The sequence below is a fragment of the Budorcas taxicolor genome, chromosome 7, assembly GCF_023091745.1.
Source record: "Budorcas taxicolor isolate Tak-1 chromosome 7, Takin1.1, whole genome shotgun sequence".
Taxonomy (NCBI): domain Eukaryota; kingdom Metazoa; phylum Chordata; class Mammalia; order Artiodactyla; family Bovidae; genus Budorcas; species Budorcas taxicolor.
In genome coordinates this window covers 65834420-65856404 of record NC_068916.1, presented here as the reverse complement: position 1 = coordinate 65856404, position 21985 = coordinate 65834420, and the positions used below count along the sequence as shown (strand labels likewise).

The 21985-nt window shown below is 42.9% G+C and overlaps 1 pseudogene; it reads left to right on the top strand.

Annotated features, from left to right (window-relative positions):
• The first annotated feature begins 19922 nt into the window (after nucleotides 1-19922).
• On the top strand, nucleotides 19923-20023 carry LOC128051801 (uncharacterized; annotated as a pseudogene).
• The last annotated feature ends 1962 nt before the right edge of the window (nucleotides 20024-21985 follow it).

The following is a 21985-nucleotide window of genomic DNA, read 5'->3' as shown; positions in this document are numbered from 1 at the left end:
TGCTCTTTCTTTTGTCAGTCACCAGGAATGGCAACCCTCACCCACACTTTGGCTGGGATGATAATTTCACAAGACCAGAAGATGAGTCTCTGCCAGATGCATGGATATAATTAAGATTGGATGGAAAGAGTTTAAATGAAGCAGGAATTGATCTTAACCTATACAAATCAAAATTTATTTTCAAACTTGAACGAGCTCACTTAAACTTTTCTTGCCAATTAAACCAAAAAAAGTTATCACGTGTCCTTTTCTCCAAAGACTAGAGGTCTGAGAGAGAAAATAGTTCTCTTCTCAACTAACTTTTCAGGACTGAAAACAGTAAGTGGCCAAGATAGAAGAAACTTAGGGGACTTAGGAAATTTGGAGTGAAATTTGGAGGACATTTTCAGCATAGTTCATAGTTCATTGTTCCTTCTTAACTGCATTTTTCAAATGCTCTTGTGGCATAAAACCCAAATCTTATATACACCACACACTGTCCACATGCCAAAGTCACTAGCTGCCAAAAGCTAAACTGGAGGGAAAGCAGACCTCACACATTTGTTCAAATAACATGCACATCAGTGTCCTGTGCCGTGTAGACACCAAATTAAAGTATTTAATAATGCTATTATTTATATAACAAATTCTCAGTCCCCAAAACCTTGTCAAATCTTTGCATTGCCAGAAACATGTCAAAATGTCCAACACAAAATCTTATCCTAAACATTTATGGTATGTTAGAGAAAGGAATTTAATTGCTGCCCTATGCATAGTACCCAGCTGAGTAGCCATTACTTCACCTCCTCTCAAATTCTTCTATTTTTCCACAGAAGGAATTAAAAGCAAGGGAAAATTATGTTTATAAATTTAAAATCTTTATTAGAATATATTTCACAAATCATATAATTCACTCAAAGTATAGAATTCAATGGTTTGAGGTATATTACATTATTAATTTTTTAATTGTGGAAAAATAATACATCATAAAACTTGCCATTTTTAAACATACAATGCCAGTGGCTTTAATTATATTCAAAGGTTGTGTAACCATCACCACTATCTATTTCCAAAACTTTTTCATCACTCCAAACAGAAACCCTATCACCATTAAGTAATAACTGTCCCTTCCTCCTCCCTGTAGACCCTACAAACCTCTGATCTACTTTCTCTGTATGAAGTTTCCTATTTTGGACACATCACGGAAGTGGAATATCCTTTTCTGTCTGGCTCACTTCACTGAGCATACTGTCTTTAAGATTCATTCATGCAGTAGCATGTCAAGATTTTATTCCTTTTTAAGGCTGAATAATATACCATGTTTTTTTAATCCATTCATCTATAATCATGTTGATGATAGGTTTATTTTTTTAATAATTTGAGTGCAGAGAATTGAGAGATCTTGTACCTCAATTCATAGCACACTTTTGACTTAAGTCAGGATGGTTTTTGTTCATTTCTGGTTCAAAGTCTCTTGGATTTTATTCATTTCATTTCTTCATCCCCAAGAATCTCTCCTCCAATGGGCACAAGTACTGTGTTTGACATAGATCATTAAATATGTCCACAGGTTTGTAAAATACAGAACTGTGTGTTGTTTTAATTTATATAAATGCATCTAATTTATATAAATTTCATTCTGTTTCTTTTTCATTCAACTCTATGTTTTTCAGATCTAAAGATATTACTATGTCTAGTTAACTGTTAATTGTTTAATGAAATGTGGCAGAAATTGATTAAGTGGTTTCACGTTATTATAGTGACTCCCAGGGTAATTTTTGTACTTCTCAGTGAGCAGTAGACAAATCTCTTAATCTCTCCAAGTCTAGTTTCTTCATTCATATGATGAAGGGGTTACTCCAGATCAGAGATCCTTAGAGGCAGTAATGTGAAAAATGACTTAGGAAACTTCTCCAAAACAATGTGTCTAGCTCAACACTGCTAATCATCAGGGAAATACAAATCAAAACCACAATGAGAATTCTCCAGGCCAGAATACTGGAGTGGCTAACCATTCCCTTCTCCAGGGGATCTTCCCAACCCAAAGATCGAACCCAGGTCTCCCACATGGCAGACAGATTCTTTACCAGCTGAGTCACCAGGGAAGCCCAAAAAGATCACAAAGAAATGTTGGCAAGGATGTGGAGGAAAAGGAACCTTTGTACACTACTGATAGGAATGCAAATCGGTGAAGCCGTTGTGGAAAACAATATGGGGGTTTCTAAAAAAACAAAACTAAAAAGAGAACTACTGTATGATCCAGAAACCCCATTTCTGCATATATATCCAAAATTAGCAAAAGCACTGAATCCAAACACACAAACGTACCCCAATGTTCGTAGCAGCATTATTCACAGCTGTCAAGATTTGGAAGCAACCTAAGTGTCCATCAACGGATAAGTGGATAGGGACCTCGCTGGCTATCCAGTGGGTAAGACAGCTTCAAATGCAGGGTGGACAGGTTTGATCCCTGGTAGTACGAATATCCCACATGCCACACAGCCAATAAATAAATAAATTTAAAATCCATGTCATTTTTAAAAAAACTGATGAATGGGTAAAGAAGATGAGGTATTATATATATATATATATATATATGTATATACACATATACATATGCACAATAGAATAGTACTCAATCATAAAAAAGAACAAAATTCTGCCATTTGCAACAACATGGATGGACCCAGAGGGCATTATGTTTAGCGAAGTGAGTCAGAGAAAGACAAATACTGTATAATATCACTTGTATGTGGAATCTAAAAAAATAAAACAAACTGTTGAATAAAACAAAAAAGAAGCTGATTCACAGATACAGAGAACAAATTAGTGGTTCCCAGAGGGAGGGGGTGGGACAACATAGGGATGGAGAAATAGGAGACACAAACTACTGGGTATAAGCTATAAGGATGCATTGCACAACATTAGGAATATGGCCAATATTTTATAATAGCTATAAATGGAAAGTAACCTTTAAAAATTGTATAAAAACTTAAAAATTAGTTTAAAAACCAAATAAAATAATGTGTCTAACCCAACAGCAACCCTGCCATAGTGTTTGGAAAAAAATAATATTAACTCACCAAATGATTCATATATACACCCCTGGTTAAAACTCCTGAACAAGATGGATCTCAGAGGTCTCTTCCCTTTAATACACTAGGAATCTGTGACTATAGGGAAAATCTCTCAGCAAAGGTCCTACAGCAAACCAGAGGTGAGAATCTAGCAATAAAAATGATGTCTGTGTCCCAGCTTTCTATTTTCTAAATATAAAATCTATTTTTAAAGCATCTATGCTATTTTATTACTACCTTCGATAAGTATATTCCAAGGATTAACTGCTCCCTGGTTAACACACCCTTCCACAACTCCTCAGGGCTCAATCCTTCCTTAGCTCAGATCGTGCCCTCTGGTTCTTGTATTTGATAAAAGCTGAAAGAGGCTGGGAACATCTTTCATTTCTATTCCCATCAGAAATTCATGTAGCTCAATAGGGTCACCTCTGAATTTCTGCTTTTGCAAGGAATACAGATCTGGTTTCTAAAGTGTGATTTAAGAAAAAAATGCCTGTTCCTTTGTACACATACAGGGCTGCACTTGGCTCATCCTCCATGCCTTGTCTGAATTTAATAATAAAAACTAACCTTCCCAGTCTTCTCTTTCTTCTTTTTTGTATTTTTGGACAGACAGCAAACAGGAAAAAGAATAAAAATTACTGTAATCCCACTGAGTGAAATAATTTTTCCTCCCAAATATCCCCTACCTAACTGTTTTCATCAGTTCAGGATGCTATAACAAAGTACTATAAACTGGGTGGCCTATAAACAGATGTTTCTTTTCTCACAGTTCTGGAGGCTGGGAATCCAAGATCAAGGTGCCAGTACGGTCGGGTCCTGGAGAGGGCCCACTTCTGGGTTGCAGACTGTCTCATTACACCCTCAAGTAGCAGACAACAAGAGGAAGCAAGTTCTCTCGTGACTCCTGAGGGCACTAATCCCATCATGTGGGCTCCCCCCTCATGTTAATCCTGATCACCTCCCAAAGACCCCACCTCCTAGTACCATGACACTGGGGGATAGGGTTTCAACATATGAATTTGGTGGGGAGTGATGCACATATTCAATGCTTAACATTCTTACATATTTCAGTTAGTTGTACCATAATGGCCCTGTAGCTCAAGCCCAGGACTTGACATTTGGTTCCTCTCTTCTTCTTACCTCCTCCAACCTCCAAATATATCCTGAATCTATCCTCATCCTTCTGTTTCCATTCCTACCACTGTAGGCCAAACGGCCATCATCTCTTACCCAGGTTTCTCATTTAGCCTCCCCAATAAACTGCTAAAGAAATGAAAAATATTAACTGACAGAACCAGGAAACAAAAATACAGTGACTAGCTTGAAAAATTAGGCTAAAACTAACAAGATTGAATTTAAATACAAATAAATATAAGCCTCTGCATTTACTTTCCAAAATTCCATAGCAGAAGTTATAAGATGTATAAAGGACTTGGGTGATTTATTTGACTGCAAGCTCAATTAAGAAAACAACGTGATGTACCCAACTGAAAAAAAAAATCCTTATTACTTTAGCTGGATGAAAAAAAAAAATGCACAGTCCAGTACAAAGGGCATAATATAATCCTTTGTGGTCACACACAATGCTTCATTTTGGGTATCAGATTTATATAGACAGAAAGATGATAGATGGATAGATGAGTGAATAGATAGATGGATAGATAGATAGATGAACAGATGGACAGACAGATGGATGGAAAGATGGAAAGACAGACAGACAGATCTCTGTAGCTGATGGAGAAGGATTCTGAGTGGAGCTAAATTGGTTTACATCACCAACAGCTAAAAGAACAGAATAGGCTTGGAGAAAAGACTGAGAGTTTAAAAGGCACAGCCACACTTGGAACACTCAAAGGCTTTGCCCCTGCCAAGAGGATAAGTCTCCAACAACATAGCTCAAGAGGCAGAGGCAGACTCTGGTTCAAAATAAACCCTCCCATCCTTCAGAGCACACCTGAAAGACCCCCTCCTCAGAGAAGCCTGCCCTGACTAGCCTGTCTAAACAGCCCCAGTGACTTCCACCACGGTACCCTGGTTCATTCCCTTCCTTGAACTTACTGCCGGCTAGAGTCATCCTGGTTTTACTAATGATTAGGTGTATGCCATGGAGTCACAAAGCGTCGGACACGACTGGAATGAACTGATCTGAGCTAGACTGAGGTGTATGCTACGTCCCATATTCTGATGCACCATTTTCAGAGCAGGAATTTTGTTTATTCTGTTCACCATAACATTCTGGACCCAGAAAAGTGTTTGGTACATAATAGGAGCTCGGAAAACATTCACAGACTAAAGGGATGAATGGATAAATGAATGAATGCCTTCCTCCCCACAGTAGCTTCCCAGCATTTGAAAGGGTCATGAAAAGCTGTTCTCAGGGAGACCTGGTTAAAGCATCCAGAGTGCCTGCCGGAAAAAGAGGATGCAGAGAGCTGAATTCATTATCTCCTGAGTCCTGGGGCATTTCCTTCACTCGATATTTTTCATTCTGTGACTTGATCTGCAGCTCCATCACTACAGATTCCTTGGTTATTCCCTAGTCTCAGATTTGTCCCTGGATCAGAACTGATTTGGGGTTCTCCGTGAGAGGAGCTCCTACTGTCCCTCTGAATTTAGCTGGGGTTCCCTGAAGTCCAGAACATTGTGACTTTTGACCTTCTTCATGCTAGGTCACGCGGAGGTGTTAAGAGATCCAGACTCCAGCAGAGACCAAAACAAAGACTCCGGAATGCTGCTCCCACAGCCTGGCACGTTCCTTCTGAAAAGTGAACTGAATCCAATGGGCAGATTTTGTCACCAGTCTTTAGAAGGCTGCTTCAGTGTACAGCCATTAAAATTATAGGAGTGATCTCTGCCTACAGATCCCTGAGTCAGGAAGAGCCCCTGGAGAAGGAAATGGCAACCCACTCCAGTATTCTTGCCTAGAGAATTCCATGGACAGAGGAGCCTGGTGGGCTGCAGTCCTTGGGGTCACACAGAGTTGCACACAACTGAGCAATGTCAATTTATTTTCTGCCTACAGACATGAAAACCTACCAAAGGTATAATTTTAAACTAAAAAGCAGGTTGTTAATCAACTAGACTCCAATATAAAATAAAAACTTCTTATAAATTAAAAAAATAAGTTAGAAAACAATATATTGAATATCATCTCATTTTTGTTGTAAAATAAAAAAATATATAAAAAGCCTGGCAGGAAATATACCAAAATATCAACTGTGTGATCACTAGGTAGGGGGAACACAATATCTTTACTGTCTTTTTTATAATTAAAAAATTGTAATTATGTAACAGTAATTATTAATTCTTATAACTTAAAAAATTACAGTTTAGGCTAAAAAGGTAGGTTTTTGCCAAAGAAAGTTGTTTGATCTTAGGCTTGAAACAAATAGGGAAGCCAGGGGCAGTAGTGCAGAGCCTGCAGTAAACGCTTTTCCTGTTTTTTCTCCCTGAAGTCTCATAACCATCCCATGCAGTTCTAGCCCCATTTTACAGCTTGGGAAACTGAGACTCAGGAAAGGTTAGTAATTGGATGAAGTTGTATTATTTGGTAGAGATGATTTAACCCAGCTCTGCTTAATTCTGCACTGGTGCTTCTACAGTTAAAACACCCTCTCTCTCTCTAAACTGGTGAGGCTGAGGCTGGAGCAGAAGCAATAATCCTTGGCTTTTGGTGGACTTAACACACAGTGAGTTTTTGCAAAGTTTTAGGTTTCTCTGTCCAGGATCAACTCTGTTACTAATGGAATGGTGCATGGCATCGCTGACACCACCTGGGAGGTTATTAGAAATGACACATATCAGGACTAGCTGAGATCTACTGAATCAGAATCTGCATTTTAACAAGATGCCCGGGTGATTCACCTACGTTACAATGGGAGAAATGTGTCTCTAAAAAATGCCTCTCCAGTCCCACTCTCTGACCTGGTTGCTAGGGAAACCACCATCCCCTGCCTCTGCTTCCAATGTCCAATCTCTTTCACTGAAGCAAAGCCCTCTATCAGACACTCACAGAAGCCTTGGGGCCCAAAAGGAGAAAAACTATTTCCAAAGGCACTTTATGAATCAAAACAATGCCTGGCACTTCATGGTTTTTATGTGCAAGCCTCCAAGAGAGCTGGACCTGGTCCCTGTATGAGAGCCGGAGCTGTGGGGTGTGGGTACCTGTTTAACAAGCTTGGGGTGGAGACCTGATTTGTAGCACTTGCCAATTTCCCATTTTCAGTACTCCCACCAAAGCCAATTCCAAGGCATTGAGGCAATGTCACTGAACGTGGAGCTGGGAAGGGATGCATGCAATTGGCTCATGCAAGCAGGCACCAGCTCCAGCACACCACTCAGCCTGAACCGAATTTTTCTGAGTCAAGATCCTTCATATAAGAAGGGAAGCCACGGGATTATTTCAGCTAATGAGGACATGATGTTTTATTGTTGGCTTCTACCACCATTTAAATTTATCCATCTCTAATTAGTTTTGGAAAACAGAAAATGACTCACCAAATATACTCTGCAAACAGCCTGTCAGACCATAAAATTGTCTGTGCTGGCTGCTCTCTCAGCAAACAGAGGGAGTCTTGAGTTTGCAACAGAGAAGGACTGGGAAGCCCGGGCTCAGTCTCATGAATAAAACATTTTCAGTAGCTTCTAGGTGAGAGGAGAGAGGGGTTCGGGCAAAGCCTACACCATATATTTTCCCTAACTCTTCAGTATCCACTCCTGCCATTCATTTCTCAATAAAGACAAGGTATAGCAGCTGCGTAGTTTTGAGTTAGGAAGATAGAAAGTTAGACATCTAAGGAGAAGCTGAGAAGAAATCTAAGGAGAAGATCTGGGTTGACAGAGGAGAGGTAAGAATAGCATGGCTGATGGAAAACTGAGAACAAACATATAACAGAAGGAAATAAGAGCTATTTGAAAAACACTGAGTAGGTCTGTTTGACTAGAGGAGAAAGTTGTTAACTATTGTCATCATTATTAGCCCCTACTTACTGAGCCCTCAACCATATGCTGGGCTCTATGCTAGCATTTTAAGTCAATTATTTCACTGACTCATCACAGAAATCCTGTATCACCACCACCACCATCATTATCATTACCGTCATCCTCACCTCCATTTTACAGAGCAGGAAATTGCAGTTTAAAGAGTTTAAGATATTTGCTCAAAGTCATACAGCTAGTCGGAGAAGGCAATGGCACCCCACTCCAGTACTCTTGCCTGGAAAATCCCATGGATGGTGGAGCCTGGTAGGCTGCAGTCCATGGGGTCGCTAGGAGTCAGACACGACTGAGCGACTTCACTTTCACTTTTCACTTTCATGCATTGGAGGAGGAAATGGCAACCCACTCCAGTGTTCTTGCCTGGAGAATCCTAGGGACGGGGGAGCCTGGTGGGCTGCCGTCTCTGGGGTTGCACAGAGTCAGACACGACTGAAGCGACTTGGCAGCAGCAGCAGCAGCACACAGCTAGTAAGAAAGGGGAGGGGGCAGAACTCCAACCCAGGTCTATCAGATGCTGAAGCCCATGCTATAAGCAGTGCTATTTATCATCTCTGAATATGTGTGAGTGGTGGGGATCAGGGGTAGAAAGGGAGATGTCTCTTTCAGGAAAAGGATCCATGAAACCTCTCTGAGCAGGCAGAAAGGGAGAAGAAATGGAAAGGAAAGGGACCCCTGACACCCCTCCTAGGTCCTGAGGGCCAAGAGTAGAGAGCCTAAGAGCTAGCAGCCTCACCTACCCCGTCTACCCAGCTCAGACTCGTCCTGAATGCCATGCATTTTCAGAGAAACCCTGACAACTCAATGCATAAGAAGAGGGGAGTGACTAGAGGTTGGGAAGGCTCAAAAGCTACCCTTGTCAGAAAGGAATCGGGCCAGGGAGGATGAGGCTTAATCCAAGAAACACATTTTTTCAGAGACTGCTGGCCAATCACAAAACCTAGTACCTCTTCCAGGACACACAGCTAGATCACATTTTCCAGCCATCTTTGCTGCTCAGTGTTCCCATGGACTGAGTTCTAGCCAACGGAATCTGGGTGTAAATGATGTAACACGCCTCCAGGCTTGGTCCCTAATAATCTCCCACGTGCCATTCTTCATGCTTTTTCTCCTTCCATGGTGAATGCAGAAGCTAACTGTTGAAGACAGCAGAGCCGCAAAGTGAAAGGAGTCTGGCCTCTGAATTATTACTTGCAGATGAGCCTCCCGCCAATCAAAAACACTGAATTAAATCCTGTGTGAACAATAAATAAATTTGTATTTATTAACATTTTTTAAAAGACACCCTGCCAAAGCAACTGGAGAATACTCAGAGGTGGAAAGTGATCATGATATTTAACTTTCAAACATCTAGTGAGCCACCATAAGTTAAAAGATTTCTTTGATGTTACTCCAAGTTAAGGAACTAAGACCAGGAGTAGTATCTGAAAGAAGATTGATCATAACCCAATATAAGGAAAACAATTCCTAAGAATCAGAGATGTCCACAGATCTGACTCCTCCCGCTCTCCAGGGTCATGTCTCATCACTCTCCCCTTGGTTACCCACCCTTCCTTCTGATACATGAGCACTCTGAGCTCTTTCTTGCATCTGGGCCAGTATGTATGCACATTCTTCAGCTTCAAACACTCTTCCTGACTCCCCACAGGCCTTATTCATAGATTCATTTAACCACAATGTATTGTTGCATGCCCACTTCACATCAGGTACTGTTCTGTGTGCTTAGAATACAGAAGTACTCCAAGCAAAACAGACAAAAATCACTGCACCTGTGGAACTTAAATTCTAACCATAGATCAACATTATAAACAATGAACATAATAAATGAATAAGTGATCTAGCATGTTCGGGGATGGGTTCTCTGGAATAAAACTAGAGAAGTTCAGCAAGGAAAGGAGAATTTGGGGTTCTGGGCAAGAGGGGAAGATGGTAAGACAAGCTACCATTTTAAGTACAATGGACAAGGTAATGACAGGCCTCATGATGATGGACATGGTGGATAAGGGGATAGCAGGCCTCATTGAGAAGTTGGATACTTGAGGCAAAACTTGAGGGAGGTGAGGAAATTTAGAGAATATTGGCAGGGGAGGGAGAGTGTTTTAGGAGAAGGAGCAGCTAGAGCAGAGACCCTGAGTGGGAACATCCCTGTGTGTTCAAAGAACAGCAACAAGGCCAGTGTGCCTGGAGTCGAGTGAGCAAGAGGTGATATGGTGAAAGTGGTGATGAAAGAGGCAATAGGGACACCTCAGGCTTCAGGTTCCATATCACTTCCTCCAGGAGCCCTCTGCAAACCCCCAAATCTTAACTATATTTGCACCCCTCAATTCCATGATTTTCTCTCACAGTACATTTGTCTTTTATGACATTGTATTCATTTGCTAGGCTGCCACAACAAAGACCAGGAGGCCTAAAGGACAGAAATTTATCATCTCACAGTTGTGCAAAAGGAGGGATGAGGTCAGGGCACAAGCTCTGAAAGAATGGCATAGCCTGAGGACACAACATAAACTGCTGAAAACCAAATGGGTCCAAGATGGCAGACAGGTCGATTTCCACTAGATTTTAGGCCTCAGTATAGGCTCACTGTAATACATCAGCAAGCTAAATGACACGCCTACAGGTGCCATGACAGTTTCAAGGCCAACCATAAAGGTCAAAATGTTGGCAGTGGCCCAATTCCTGGAAATCCCAATCACTTCCCCAAAACAGCTGGAAAAATCCTCCCACTCATTAGCCTATGAAATTACTTACCCCTACAAGAACCAACAACCCTGTACACCCTGGTGTCATTCACACTTCCTCATCTCACAAAGTGTGAAATGGCCCACACTTTGTCTGTAGAGCATGTTTCTCTCTAAATAAATTCACTTCTAACCTATTATTTTGTCTCCCACTGAATTCTTTCTACAATGAGACAGAAAGAACCTGAGATTCATTAAGTTCTGAGACCTTATGTGATCTCAGTTAAAAGGGTATGGGTTCAAGTCCCAGTCTGGGTTTTGGCTAGGTACAAGTACCAATCTGAGCTACATAATTTCAGCACCAAGGTGGGAGCAGGGTTCATTCCCTCTGAAACAGAGAGGGGAGCATCTCCTCCAGGCCTCTCTCGTTGGCTTGTAGATGATCATCTTCTCCTTATCTCTTCACACACTCTTCCCTTTACTCATATCTCAATGTCCAGATTTGCCTTTTTATAAGGACACCGCTCATGTCAAATTAGGGCCCACCCTAATGATCTCATTTTAACTTGATTATCTCTGTGAAGAGCCTGTCTTCCAATAAGGTCACATTCTAAGGTACTAGGGATTAGAATTTCAACATAAGCATTTTGGAGAAGACAATTCAACCCAGAACAGACCATGTAAGTTGTAATTATGTCAGGCGAGTGTAATCTCCTTGGTTCTGTCTCATCACAACAAAGATTTGAAGCAATGGACATTAAAGCCCTCAGCGCATCACAGTTCTTGGACAGACTGTTATAGCTCTTGGGTCTCGAACAGACCATGTTATAGCTCTTAGACAGATCAGTGTTACAACTCCATGTTACAGCTCAGTTTTAGTTAGAAAATAGCAGGAAAATACATCCTCAAGGCATGAGGGCTGCTGTTGCTGCTAAGTCGCTTCAGTTGTGTCCAACTCTGTGCGACCCCATAGATGGCCGCCCACCAGGCTCCCCCGTCCCTGGGATTCTCCAGGCAAGAACACTAGAGTGGGTTGCCATTTCCTTCTCCAATGCAGGAAAGTAAAAAGTGAAAGTGAATTCTCTCAGTCGTGTCAGACTCTTAGTGACCCCATGGACTGCAGCCCACCAGGCTCCTCCGTCCATGGGATTTTCCAGGCAAGAGTGCTGGAGTGGGGTGCCATCGCCTTCTCCAGGCATGAGGGAATGCCGACCTAAAGACGTGAAGAGCAGAGGGAGCCCCGGCCCTTTGCCTCTTCCTCTTATGTTCTCTCCTCCCCGGGGCCTGCCCTATGTAAATTGGGCTAGACAGGAGTGCTGTTTGTTCTGCCTGAGGTCCTCACTCCGGTCCCAGACCCTTCTTTGACCTTCCTGCGTTCTGTTTTCACGGGCTTTTCCCTTCCTTGTCTTTTAGCCACCGCCATTTTGGACTCTTGTTTCCTATTCTGACTACCTAACATACCCATGCATTTAATCCTTTTGGGTCTATAACCCCTACTTTGCTGTAGGTGCTGCCAGGGCAGGATCTAGTCAATTTTGGTCATCTCACTGCACCCAGCACTTAGCTCACTGCCTGTCAGGTATTCAGTTGCTACTTGGTGCTTAATTAATATTTGTTGATCAAGTGAATGGCTGTTGGAATGAGTTGCCTCCAGAGGCAGTGGTTGTCTGACCCTGGAGCTGTTGGGACCAAGATTTGGTGGTCATGTGGTAGTGATTCAGCCATCACAGGGCGAGGGGAGACAAAGCAAACTTGAAAATCCTTTTCCACCCTGAAAGTCTATAATTCCCCGGCATTCCTGAAACAAAGCCCTAAGTTCGTTTTGTTCTGCTGCAAACAGACTGAACAACCTCCTCTTGTCCTTCAGTTCTGCAGAGTTCTTTCTTTCCATTTAAAATCCTTCTCCCTCAGGGCTGCCTCTCAGGGCTTGCTGTGTTCTGTTGACAAATTAGAAACCCTATTGAGTTTCCAGCTTGATACTGCCCTGTTGGCCGTTTGAAAGAACTACCAGGTAATAATTCCTGTAGTTTTAATGAAGCTAGGTTACTCAACCCTCTTCTCTCCCCCACCCCCTTGCAATCTCCTTAACACAGCCAGTTGACTATAAGTATAAATCTCTGGACAGAGACCAATAAAGCATCCAAAGTTTCATTTGGAGAAATGCGCAGCAAAACGGCAAAGAGAGCTAAGGTGTGTTGTAGACTTTGTCTCCACTAGCTGCTCAGATGCTGATTTATGGTGGAATTTCAGGGATGTGATTTAACCTCTCTGGTTGCCTCATCTATAAATTGAAGATAACACTAATGGGGTTTGCATCATAACACAGGGATAGCAACATACTATGAGAGCTTACAAGCAATACTCTAATGTGAAATGTTTTATTAGAACCTAATGATCCAGATGTCTTATCATCATCTGAAAGCCCTGTATATAATGGTTCCTGACTCTCCCTTCTCCAGCTAGTTATGTATTAGTTCCTTAAACACACAACTCCTTTCCTGACCTGGGACCTCTCTCCTCCAGGAATATTTTCCTTCCCAACGTTTACCATTTGTGGATGCTTCTTTCCCCTTAGTTTTCAGGTGAGACCTTGCTTTCGAAGAGAAACTTTTCTTTTTTTCTCAATCCTGCCTACAGTGGATGTCCCTTCCCTACTCACTCACTATTAAGCTCAATCTCATTGCTATCTGATTTCTCTATAGCATTGGCATTGGCCACCTGACATGAAGAGCTAAGCTGACTCATTGGTAAAGACCCTGATGCTGGGAAAGACAAGGCAAAAGGAGAAGGGGGAAGCATAAGATGAGATGGTTAGATATGAACTGGAGCAAACTCTGGGAGATAGTGGGGGACAGAGGAGCTTGGTGTGCCACAGTCCAAGGAACACGACTTAGCAATTGAACAACATTTCATTCACCGTAGTCACTTGCTTGTCTGTTTCACCAGATCAAAGGACCATGCCTCCCTCATTCACAAACCCCACTACTCAAGTGGTTCAATAAATATTTGTTGAGTACATGAACAGATTCATTTCTAACAGTGGACAACTGAAAACAACACAGGAAGGGTGAGGCTAAGGAACTCCAGGTATGTGCATGAGTTAGAAAGAACCTAGTCTTCCTCCTGAGTCTCTCCTTTACTCTCACAACACTTGTGACACCAGATGTGTGGAGTTTTCCCCACCAAGCCATTGTCGATGACACCAGCTGGATGACACTACAATTGAACACGATTCAGACACTATCTTCCTGAAGATGGCATCAGATCCCACAGGTTAAGGGCTCGGTGCCATGAGACTACCCCCACTTCAGATGCCAACAGCAAGAAACAGGTCCCCAGGCTACCCACAACTTCTATCCAACCTGGTTACAAATCAGAGATTCTCATGACCTCTTCCCCTTTGGATTCAATTATTTGCTAAAGCAGATCTCAGAACTGAGGGAAACACTCACTGACATTTACCAGCTCATTAAGTAAAAAGGATATGATAAATGATACAGATGAACAGCCAGATGAAGAGATACACAGGGAGAGGTCTGCAGGAATTTCTAGCATACAAGCTTCGGTTCGCATGGAGGTGGCATGCACCACCCTCAAAGTATGTAGATGCATTCACCCACCTGGAAATTCTCTGGATCCCATACTACTGGAAGTTTGTGAAGGCTGCCTCATGTAGGCATGATCAATTATTAGAGAGGTGGTGTGTGTGGCTGAAAATTCTAAGCTTCTAATCATAGGCTTGGTCTTTCTGGTGACCAGCCCCCATCCATGAGCTATCTAGGAGTCCACTCAGAGTTGACTCATTAGAGCAAAAGACACTTCTAACACCCTGGAAATCCCAAGAGATTTAGGAATCCTGAGTCAGATAAGTGAAAGTGTTAGTTGCTCAGTTGTGTCCGACTCTTTGTGACCATATGGACTGTAGTCAGCCAGGCTTCTCTGTCCATGGGATTCTTCAGGCAAGAATACTGGAGTGGGTTGCCATACCCTACTCCAAGGGATCGTCCTGACCCTGGCTTCAAACCTGATCAACTATCAGAACAAAAGATACTCCTAGTGCTCTTAGCACTTAGGAAGTTAGAAGGGTTTCAGAAGTTCTGCATCAGGAACGAGGGACAAAGACCAATGTATATATTTTCTATTGTCATACAATATACTTAACAAAACTCTCTAGAGCCATTCAAAATCACCACTGAGAAGATTATGTAGTGCTGTTTGTTTAGCGATTACAGTTTGTTTTAGATCACAAATCTAGGCACACTGTTGGATGGTCCACAGATGGGAGGCAAATATTTGCTCACAGGTGTATGTGGAATGAACTTCTTTTTCATACATTTCTAGAGTCAGCCGGGCCGTGGTGAACTTTCTGAGCCCCTATAAACTCACCTGTGTAGTTAAGCATCAGGAGTGGGGCTGCACCCCACATACCTGCGAGGAGGTGATACCCCAGACAGCAGGGGAAAGTCAGGGTGTGGCTACTGATTAAGAGAGGGAATATCAGTTCCCTGGCCAAGAATGACTCCAACAGTTATCACATCAATAAAGATCTCTCCTATCCACAACTTACCTTTCTCTGTTTTTAAGGCCACTGTACCTCCAAAGCCTCATTCAACTCTCGAAACTCCTCTTGTGAGGTCCTTGGCTATCGTACACATATTACAGAATACACTCAGGCATTTGGAGAGCTTAGTCTCCTCATTCTTACCTCAAAAGTAGGGATATCTATGGCATAGAATAATGCCTCTGGGAAAGAAAATCTCACCATGAATTTACTTACACAGGCCATGTGAGATGGAATCCCGTCACCATACTGGAATGGTTACAGTGATACGAAGGCTAAACCACCAAGGCACACGAAGTGCCTGATCATAAAGACCAACAGGATAGTTCAAGTGTTCCCAAGATTTCCTCCCTTGCAACAGAGATGATGGATGAAACTTATGTGTATAATACACCTTAATGTCAATCCTCTGGGTCACACACAGTTCCCAGGCACTAACTGATAAGACTTCCTCACCTGGCCAGGGCAGCACCTTACAATACAACAAAGCCAGAAGGTGAGCAAGTAAATAACTGAAACACTTAAATATTTTCATAGTTATTAGCATGGGGAGCAGTTTTGCACAGTAGCTAAGACATAGCCTATAGTGAAAACCCATGGCTTCAAAGATTGGTTCTAACCCTTTCTAACTATGTGACCTTTAACAAGCTGATCTACCTCTCTGAGCTTCCATTTTTATCAACTGGGGATAGCAACACCCATCTTATAGAGTCCCAGGAAGGACAAATAAGAGAACACATACAAAGTTCTTTGCAACAAACTTGGCACATAGCATATACTCAGTGTTAGCTAAGAATGGTAGCAGCAGTGCCTCTAAAAACAACTTGAGAAATCCTCCAAAAATGACCACTCCACACGAAACAAGCTGGTTCTGAGTGACCTTGTTCTAAGAGCTTTACCCCCAAAGAGTTGAGAATTGGACAGTTGGTATAATGAAGTTCAGGAAGAAGCTGGATCATTCCATCAGGAATCTTGCCAATTTCTACTGCATTCCCTCATTGAGAACTAGAACCCCATGGAGGGAGAAGAAGGAGAAACAGTCAGAGAACCCCTAAAGAGATGAAATGATAAATCAGGGGAGAGAACTTGGCATGCCCAACAAAGCAAAACATACCTACAAATCTCTCTGGAAGGTCCCTGAAAGGAGGAAGGTTTTGGCCTTAAAGTACAGGTAAGATTTGGGTGGGAGGGGAGGAGAGAGGCAGGACAGAGCCAGGTACACAGAGAAGGACGGATGCATGGCCAAAGCAGAGAGTTTGTGCCAGAGACCTGTGAGCAAGGCCCCCTGCCCTCTTCTCCTTGCCTCTTCCATCCTCCTTTGCCCATCCCAAAATAACTCAGCCCTTCGGCTAAGCTATCAGGATGTTCTAAGTTGGTTCTGCTTGCAGTGTTTCTCCAGCTAGCTAATTAAACATAACACATTTAATTGAATCATAGTGAAACCCATAGCTGATGTCTCTACACCCGGAGGGGAAAGTCGGAGTGTGACGGAAACCAACTGTGTTTTACTGGTGCTAGCTAGAATGCTGCCGGTGTTTTCAAAGCTCAGCATAAAAGGCATGATATTTGAGGCAATATCATGTACAGATTAGAGTAATCTCCCCAACAAGAGAAGAGAAGATATCCCTTTTATACAACAACAGTTCAGTAAATTTTGTTTAGCTTGCGTAGGATACAGTTAATTACAGTAATTTATCAAAGTGGCATAAGGTGGTATTCACACACACAAAGAGTACTTTCCCACAGTGGAAAATCCTTAGTTTTATACAAGCTGAAGCTAGTACTAATTGAATTTTCACTTGGGTAGATAAAATCTTTAACAACTCTGGAATAACTAAATGCTCTTTGCTCAATGATGTGGATCGGGATGATTTACAACACCTTTCACACAATCATGCTAATTTTGCTTTCATATGATTAATTAAAACAATATGTTCATTCTTCCTAAAGTGGAATTAGGGCACCCAAGGAGCTGGCTTCTATAGCCAACTTCCCTACCCAGGAATAGAAGCAGTTGTTCACACATTGTCTTCAAGGAAGTGTCAAGTCCATGGGGCCCTAAAGCAGACCTTGTCAAGTCCAACTTTGCTCTTTGGAGGACAGCAGAGACGAGTCTGACGGGCAGAAAGAGGCTTCTAGAACTTCAGAGCTGAAAAGGACTTTCAAGGCAATCTCGTGAAAAGCCCTCACTTCACAGATGAGAAAAGCTTGGAGAGACTAACAAGTTGTCCCCAAATCACAAGGCCCCATTTCTGGTAGAACTGATATCAGTATCCAGCTACCCTGAGGTTTAATCCATTCTCCTGGAAAAAAAGCACTGGAATGGGAGTCAGCAAACCCAGGTTTAAGACCTGATTATGGACTTCTGTGGTGGTCTTCACTGCAGGCAGAACCAACTTAGAACATCCTGATAGCTTAGCCAAAGGGCTGAGTTATTTGGGGATGGGCAAAGGAGGATGGAAGAGTCCAGGAGAAGAGGGCAGTAGTTAAGAATCTGCCTGCCAGTGCAGGGGACACGAGTTCGATAACCAGTCCAGAAAGATCCCATATGCCTTGGGGCAGTTAAGCCCATGCTCTGCAACTTGGACTGCAAGGATATCCAACCAGTCCATTCTAAAGGAGATCCGTCCAGGGTATTCTTTGGAAGGAATGATGCTAAAGCTGAAACTCCAGTACTTTGGCCACCTCATGCGAAGAGTTGACTCATTGGAAAAGACTGATGCTGGGAGGGATTGGGGGCAGGAGGAGAAGGGGACGACAGAGGATGAGATGGCTGGATGGCATCACCAACTCGATGGACATGAGTCTGCGTGAACTCCAGGAGTTGGTGATGGACAGGGAGGCCTGGTGTGCTGCGATTCATGGGGTCTCAAATAGTCGGACACGACTGAGCGACTGAACTGACTGCAACAAGAGAAGCCACTGCAGTGAGAAGCCTGTGCCCCACCGCTGGAGAGTAGCCCCTGCTCGCCACAACTAGAGAAAGCTGAGTGCAGCAACGAAGACCCAGGGCAGCCACATAAATAAATACATAAAAATGAAAAGACAAAAAAAAAAAGACCTGATTCTGCTGCTGACTCTCTGTGAGACCTTGCAAGCAGGGGTCTCTCACCTTCCTTCTCAAGGAATTGGGAAAATGATAATACTTGCACCATCAATTTCCCAACATAAGAAGCTATGAGACAGATGAAGTTTATTACAGGGGCTCTTACATTTCTAACCCCAACTTTCTCCTGAATTTCCCAGACCCCGTTGCTTTATTATCCTCTGATCCTTAGAATCTTCAAAAGGGGCTCTCTCTTGTTTTCCCAGCTGGAGAAGCTGAAGGCTGGGGGACTTTAGACCAGGCAGCTACTTAGTGGCAAAATGCTTAGTGGAACCCACCACACCACCTCCCTATGCAGCCTCCTTCCTATGCCCGTTCCCTTAGAATCCTGCCCTCTGCCATGGATGACAGTGAACAGCAACTCTGTTGGGTGACAATCCTAAACGCTGAGGGAGCCCTACTCGTCCTGAAGCTTTGGTTCACCTCGCAAGAGACTCTTTTTAATCAGGACACCAGTGTTAGACTCCAGTTCTTAAGCAGTGAAAGACAGAAAAGACCTCCAGAACCTTCACTTTACAGATGGGAAAACTGAGGCCCAAAGGAAAAGAAAGTGCCATTTACTAAGCACCTCTGATATACCGGACATTACTTCAGGGGTTTTCTCAGGTGATTACATTTCATTCAAGGACAGAAAGAACGTATGACTTATCCAAGGGCATCTGGCTGCTAAGCAGTTTAGCAAGACTCACTCAGGACTGCTCTGTTATCCATGCAAACAGTCTCCAAAACTTTCTCCCTACCTTTTATGGAGCATTTTATGTGTTGAGTATGAACTGTTTTATATGTGCTAACCTATTTTATATTTCAAATGAACCTCTACAGGTGGCACTACTGTCCTTCCTGCTTTAGAGATGAGGAAAGGGAACCAGAGAGGTGAAGTCACCTGGCTAAACTCACACAGCCAGCGAAGTCAAAGACTGAGATGTGAATTCAGGCAGTGTGTCTCCAGAGTCCAAAATCTGAACCTCTGCACTCAACAACCACCTCTAATGCACTGCCTCTCCTTAGATTTCTGCTAGAGCTGCAAGGCCTCTGGTGTTTGGACCACTGCTCTCTATGCGAGCGTAAAATAAAATCAATTAGGAGGTGCCAAGTACAGGCGTCACACGCCTTCAAACTGATCGCACAAAGACTTCAAATGGTAAAGAGTTCTTGCTTCCCCCAAGGGGTCACTGGTTCTGGCTCCACAGATGCCATTAGCATAATGACAACCCTGCCAGCAGCCTCAGCCCCCAGGCTGCCTGGGTCTGAGTGAGTGGCTGCCTCCCAAGGCCTCCCTTCGGCTTCACGCTCCACTGGAGAGTGCAGACAGCCGTGTTCATCTACCCCGGCAGCCCGGAAACCCACTCAGAAGCTGCATGCCCCCACCCTGAGGCCAGTCCACGGGAAGACCCGTGGGTTTCTCCAAGTTGGCCTGACATTCAAAAGGATGGAAAGCAAAAAAAATAAAAAACATGGATGACATGGGATAGTACAGCAGGAAAAATGGGGGTTTTATCCAGTTGAAAACAATTCATTTAGTGCTCACTTCAGCAGCACATATACTATCATTGGAAGGATACAGAGAAGATGAGCGTGGGCCCCTGCCCACATGCAAATTTATAAAGTGGTCCATATTTTTAAGAACCTACTATATAGCACAGGAAACTCTACTCAATATTCTGTGATAAACTATATGAGAAAAGAATCTAAAAAAGAATGAATATATGTATATGTATTATATAATAAAATCACTCTGCTGCACACCTGAAGCCAACACAACATTGTAAATCAAGTATACTCCAATAAAAAAAAATTTTAATTCACTCTTTCAAGGTTCTTATTTTCATAATTTCTCACCTTCCCAAACTCAATCAATACCTCTAAGCAAAGGTTCTACAATTACTGTTGTTGCTACTCAGCCCTTAAGTCATATCCGACTCTTTGTGACCCCCATGGACTGCAGCACACCAGGCTTCTCTATCCTCCACCATCTCCTGGAATTTGCTCAAATTCATGTACATTGAGTCAGTGATGCTATCTCACCTCGTCCCTCTGCCTCCCCTTTCTCCTTTTGCCTTCAACTTTTCCTAGCAACAGGGTCTTCTCCAATAGTTGGCTCAGCTCTTTGCATCAGGTGGCCAACGTCAATGCTACAGAGAAACAGATAAGATTGAGAGTGAGCTTAGTACTGAGTGAGTAGAGGAGGGACATCCATGTAGGCGGGTGTGTTGGCTGGAGCATCTGCGGGCACATAGGTGGTGCCAGCCCCAGACTATCCAGGATCCCAGAGCTCAAACAGCATTAGAGTCCATCCACGTTCAACACTGGATTTCATCTTGGCTTCAGTCTATGATCTATCCTCCTAATCTCCTTGGGGACATTGTTTCTGGGATCAGTTCCTACAGCGTATGACACATGAGACAAGATGGTCAACTCCTCTACCTCCATCTTCAATTCAAAAAATTCCAAGGAAGTTACATGCCTTTTCTGGTGGCCAAGGAAGTAGGATCTATTGTTGGCTATCCCATCAGAACCACATAGGATTTTACAAAAAACAAAAGGATGCATTGTGGTAGAACATCCCATATTTATATGGGAACCAGTGTGTTATGACAAAGTCCCTTTAAAGAGTGTACATTACCTAGGTAGAGCAATAATATTCAATATACACACATGCTATTCAAGAAGCAATAGAAATGAACCTTAAGTTGTATATGCTAAGCAGAAATTGAATTTATATTCTCTTCTATCCTCCACAGTGCCCAGCACAGATTAGCCACTCTAAGAAGGATCTGTGAAGTGACTAATAGCTTAGCTCTGGAATCAAATTATGTCACTGTGTTAGTTAGGATTATGCTTCAGTTTTCCTGATAGTTCAGTTGGTAAAGAATCCACCTGCAATGCAGGAGACCCCAGCTCGATTCCTGGGTCAGGAAGATCCTCTGGAGAAGGGATAGGTTACCCACTCCAGTATTCTTGGGCTTCCCTTGTGGCTATGCTGGTAAAGAATCCACCTGCAATGCGGGAGACCTGGGTTCGATCCCCGAGTTGGGAAGATTTCCTGGAGAAAGGAAAGACTACCCACTCCAGTATTCTGGCCTGCAGAAGTCCATGGACTATACAGTCCATGGGGTCCCAAAGAGTTGGACACAACTGAGCGACTTTCACTTTCACTTTTCAGTTTTAAAAAATAACCACCAAATCTTAGTGACTTAGTGCAGGTCTAAGTCTCGCCCACACAAAGTCCATCGCAGTACAGGTGACTGTTCAAGGCAACTGTCCTCAGAAGAAACTCGAAGACTTCACCATCTTGCAGTGTACCATCTGTAACACAGGGCCCCTCGGTCAACATGCAGAAGAGATTTCACGAGGGAGAGCTAATGTGGGGGGTGTCTCATACCGACAATTAAGTCCTTCACTCCACAAGGGACCCATTCTGCTCACAGCACGTTGTCTAGACCAAGTTACCAGCCCCACCTACTGCAAAAAAAAATTGGAGAATATCATCTTTCATATTCCTGGAAGGAGAGGAAAACCAGGTGTGAGCTCTATTAATGGTTGTCTTCATCAAAATCAATTAAGATAAGATTACATTCTATAA